Source organism: Nycticebus coucang, chromosome 5 (assembly GCF_027406575.1).
Source record: "Nycticebus coucang isolate mNycCou1 chromosome 5, mNycCou1.pri, whole genome shotgun sequence".
Lineage (NCBI taxonomy): Eukaryota > Metazoa > Chordata > Mammalia > Primates > Lorisidae > Nycticebus > Nycticebus coucang.
In genome coordinates, this window is record NC_069784.1 from 108,618,050 (window position 1) to 108,623,464 (window position 5,415).

Consider the following 5,415-nt stretch of genomic DNA (forward strand, 5'->3'; position numbering starts at 1 on the left):
AAATTTGCCACAAGAGCAGCTCTACAGAAAGTACGTAGACCTATTTGCAACACTGACCATCACAATGGACCACTAGCAAAGTAAACACCTAGAAGCTAATGGTCAAAACTTAGCTTCCACAATGGCATGAAGGATAAAACTACACAACGGACTTTCACAGAAGATGAATAGAACTCCACCACACTTATAAATTCTCTCAGTAAATGTGAAAAGATTGAATTCACCCCGAAGAAGCATAGGTTGGCTGATTGAGCACTTCTTCATACATCTGTTGACCACTTGTATGTCTTCTTTCATGTTCTTTGCCCACTTTTTTAATGGGATTATTTGTTTTGTTTTGTTTTTTTTGGCCGGGGCCGGGTTTGAACCCACCACCTCTGGTATATGGGGCTGGCGCTCTACTCCTTTGAGCCACAGGTGCCGCCCGGGATTATTTGCTTTTTACACTTGAGTTGTTTGCAATTCTTGTGTATTAGTCTCTTGAAAGATAAATACATTGCAAATATTTTCTCTCATTCAATAGATTGTTTCTTCACTGTAGTAGTTTATTGCTACTTTTACTTTTAGTTTAATAGAGTTCCATTTGTCTATTTTTTCTTGTTGTCTTAGCCATGAAATCTTTGCCTAAACCAATCTTCCAAAGTGTTTTCCCTATGTTTTCTTTAAATAGTTTTATAGTAAGATTTTAGTCCAAATTGATTTTTATATATGATGAGAAATAGGAGTCCACTCTCCTTCTCTTGCATACAGATATTCAATTTCTCTAGCACCATTTATTGAAGTGTCCTTTCCCCAGTGTATGATCTTGGTGCCTTTGTTGAAAGTTAGTTGCCTGTAGAAATGCGTACTTATTTCTGGATTCTATATTCTATTCTATTGACCTATGTGTCTGCTTTTATACAAATACCATTTTATACGAATGCTGTTTTGGTTACTATAGCCTTGTAATATGTTTTAAAGTCAGGTAGTGAGATGCTCCCAGCTTTGCTCTTTTTGCTGAGGATTACTTTGGCTATTTGGACTCTCTTTTGGTTCTACACAAATTTTAGAATTGTTTTTCCTGTTTCTGTGAAAAATGACATTGTTATTTAGAGAGCAATTGCATTGAACCCTTAGATTGCTTTGGGCAGTGTGATCATTTTAGTTTATTAATTCTGATCCATGAGCATGGAATGTCTTTTTGTTGTTTGTGTCTCCTTCAATTACTTTCATCAATATTTTATAGTTTTCCTTGTACAGATCTTTTACCACTTTGGTTAAATTTAGTGCTATAAGGAAGTCCTGCCACGTACTTTAGGGACAGCACAGAGAAGAGGAAGTGTGGGTGCATGTGGGAGTGCTTAAGGGAAGAGTCAGATCCTGATGTGCTTGTGTTGCTAGTAATAATGATTTAATAAGCTTAAAACCAAAAAGTATTAGTTATAAGTAGGTTAGGAATTGAATTAAGAAATTATTGCAGAGGATGGGCAAAGGAAAACAGAAATGGGAGAGAAGTGGATTCAGAAGAACCCTGAACCCAGAGCAACGTGCTGCTGGAGGTCTGGGTTTTAAACTTCAGAACAGCAGTTACTTAACCTGTGGGTCGTGACCCGCAGGAACTGTATTAAAGGGCCGCAGCATCAGGAAGATTGAGAACCTGCTCCAGAAGCTCTTGCTAAAACTTCACCCTCTCCACAGCATGACTGGTGGGGGACTATGGAGGTCTCTAAGCAGACAAGACTTGCCCAAACAGGTGGGGCTATTCGCTCTGTGAAGAGGGAATGCTTTTGTAGAGTTAGATATGCAGAATGTTTAAACTTTGTTAAAGAAGGCAAGATTTGCTCTGGACCAGATAAGGGGATAAAATATCTCTTAGCTTCTGTCACTTGGTATGACCAGAAGCGTCTGTCTAAGCAACAAGCTTCTTGAGTATTAATTGTCACTTCTGTGTGTGTGCTGGCTTCACTGGGGTCTTTTCTCACGTCCTTCTCTCAGACTGCTTTTCATCATCCCATACTCTGTTTGTGTTAAAGATCATAAATGCCTTAGAACAATAGAAGTAAAAAGGAAATCCATCCAATTATTGTAGTTAGTTGAAAAAATTGTTTAGTTAGAGGGCAGTGCATGGTGGCTCAAAGGAGTAGGGTGCCAGCCACATAGGCCGGAGGTGGCAGGTTCAAACCCAGCCCCGGCCAAAAACTGCAAAATAATAATAATAATAATAATAATAATAATAATAATAATAATAATAGTTTAGTTAGAAAAACACAAGCATAGGAAGAATCATATCAGAATTGTTTGCCTTTCCCTCATGACGTTTATGATTAAAACAATGGTTATGAATTAAAAACGGAGCTAGCCTGGGGCAGGGTGCTGCATGTGTGTTCAGCCTCACGAAAAAGAAAGGCATGCAGCCTCCTGACCCAGCTAAACTCTTATCCTTCCTCTGGGTCTCTTGTATTTCCATTTTCTTCGTCCCCTCCCTTCGATCAAGCCTCTGGGAGGGAACCCACAGCATTGTTGGGGCTGGTACCTGATGAGGAAGTGCAGCAGCATAGTGGCCATCAGGGCTGTGCTCTGGTATCAGACCACGTGGCCTCTGTGTCACTAACACCTGTTGTAAGAATTAAGTGGGATAACATGCCGTGCTGGGGACACTACACCTCCCGGCACCACACCAAAGAACCAGGAGTGACAGGGATTGGAGTGGTAGCTCGCAAGAGGTGGGCTAACCAGAGGTACAGGAGAGCCCCGAGCCCCCTCCCCAATAGCAATAAAGGTGATACACAACAGGTGTGGAGAGTTAGAATAATGACTTCTGAGGGCTGCATGCGTAAGGATTGCCACGTGCTTTTCCCCACATGCTCTTTCCCCACAACCCCCAGGAAGAAGCACTTTCTTTGCTAGCCCAGTCCTCCCCAGTCTTGTCCATTCCATGTGGTGCACATTGCAGAGAGCCACTAGGGGTGGCCACTCGGTTTTCCAGTTGTCATGGCTGGTTACCGTGACCTGAGCCTGGAGCGGCTAGGCGGCTTTGGTAAGTGTAAGGCAAAGAGGGGAGAAAAGGCTTTATGCAAGAAGAGAGGAATGGAGCGCCAAGAGGTGGGGGCCTGACAGTGTTTTCTGTGAACCACAAGGAATTAGCTAACTACAGTGCCATGGACACCAGTCCACTTTGTCTGAATATCATGCATCCACTTTGGAGCACTATAATAAAGGTACTTCCTGCTTGGCCGGCTCCCAATGGGATAAAGATTTCTGGCTTTCTACTGGTTATATTCAGTTTTCTACTTATGGCACGCTCTGATCCTGACTTTCATGCTTCGGTACCAGGTCACAGCATGCACCTGCTTGGGTTTGGACTGTAGTGGGCATCCTCAACTTTACAGTCTACGCTCTGGATGGTGTGGATGGAAAGCAAGCTCTTAGAACCAGTTCATCCAGCATTCCCTTAGGGGGGAGGTTTTGACCATGCCTGGATAGTGGGTCACATGTTTACTTTGTTGTAATAACTGTGTACTCCATCTGGACGAGGATCACCTGGTGCCAGGATTTTTGTTCTTTCTCTCTTGCTATGGATAGTTTCGTTTTCTTTCATCCTGTCCCACTGGGAAAAGTATAACATGGATTCTCTTCCTGCCATGGGAAGAGACATTAGCCAGGTAACTATTTCTTCTGCCTACATGGTGACTGCAGTTGTGGGAGTTGGGGGCCTGTATGAACCTTTTCTGTTCAATGTCTTATACAGAGATTTATTTACCACAATGATTATTGGTTGTGGATTATGTGTGACTGACTCTTCCAATGAGTTCATTAAACTTTTTCAGAAGTTATGAAAATAATACCTTCAAACATAATTCAGTCTGTGCAGTTGTGGTTCCCTTCTTTTCCCCATGTTTGCTATTCATTTGGTCTACAATATGGATCCTCTGGTCACCTTCAGATATTTCAGAGTTATATCCTGGAGTATTTTACTTTATGGTTGCAACAGAATTTGCCAACATCACATGTCAGCTGATTGCCAAATGAGCGGTAGCTGGTGCTTAACTTTGTATTGGTTGCTGGTTCCTCTTTTCTTGGTTGTCTTGCAGTAGACTTAGGAATAGCCTCATCCATTGAGAATGACCTCCTGTGTACATTAGCAGCTGCTTTCACTGTGGCCCATATCCGTATGGAGTACGAGTGGTAAACCAGCTAAGCGACTATTTTCAGATTTATCCCTTCTCTTTGAAGAAACCAAACTCAGATTGACTATGAATGGAAGAAAAGAATAATGGCCTGTAATCTACAGAAAGAAATACTGTAAATACAGATGCTTATAAATATTTCATCCGTCACCACTGGACTAAACTGATCTGCTTCACAGACGTGGGATCTCAGTACATCTGGACAGCTGGAAAGACACATGTGATCTGGACTTGTGGATTTTAGCCCCACTAACTGCAAGCTTATTTTATGTTTTTATAGAACCATGTGACACTGTGGTTAAGCATAATGACGTTAGACTAGCAAAATATTCCTAGGGATTTTAGCTTCATGAGTTCCTGCAAAGTTAAAGATGCTTTACTTTAATTTTTAAAACCTCCAAATTGATTACTCAGAAAACTACAACGTGTTTTCATATTTGTTACTTTGAACTAGTAGGAGTACCAATAGCCCAAATCTAACATAGGGAAAAGATAAAAAATAAGTCACCTTCAGCAAGAGATGCCAATGATTATTAGATAATATATAGTTGTCTAAAACTGGTTTTTCTTTCCCATGAGAATGCCTTTTGTCCTTACATGACAAGAGAGCTAATATATATTTAGATTCTCTAGCATTCTGGCTCTCTTTATTATGGAACAGATCTTGATAAATAGTTTATTTTTCTTTTAAAGAGAAATATTCTACCAAGACTTAATAGCGAATGGGTTGCATCATAGCTCACCCATTGGGATGGTTCATTGTTTAAGTGCGACATTTCCCCCACTTAGCTGTAGGCTCCTGAGATTTGGTGCCTACAAATCACATGTAAGAATACATGTGACTTGTGAGTAATACAGATGGATAGTTATGATCTTGTGATAGTTACTTGTGAGTAATACAAGTAGAAGCACATTATATGAAAAATTTACATTGGAGTTAGGAATCTCATCAACCTTACTATGACCAAAATTAGTTTTGTGATTCATCTATCAGTCTTCCTTTTTTTTTTCCTCTCTGTATTTTTAGGGGTTGGGAATCTGTGTTTTTTATTTCATACAGTATATGGAAGAGACGAAAAGAAAACTTTTGATATCTATGCCTTACTGAGTACATGCTCCCTTTACTCTGATGAGACTTATATCATAGTAAAATCTCTGAGGTTTACTGACAGACACAAAAACCCCTTTAGCTTTAATGTGGTTGTTTTATAAATTACATCTTTTCACAATGTGAACACTTTCTTCTACT

General features: G+C 40.4%; 1 pseudogene; it reads left to right on the forward strand.

Annotated features, from left to right (window-relative positions):
• Positions 1 to 2,970: 2,970 nt before the first annotated feature.
• Positions 2,971 to 4,263, forward strand: LOC128586527 (ethanolaminephosphotransferase 1-like; annotated as a pseudogene).
• Positions 4,264 to 5,415: the final 1,152 nt, after the last annotated feature.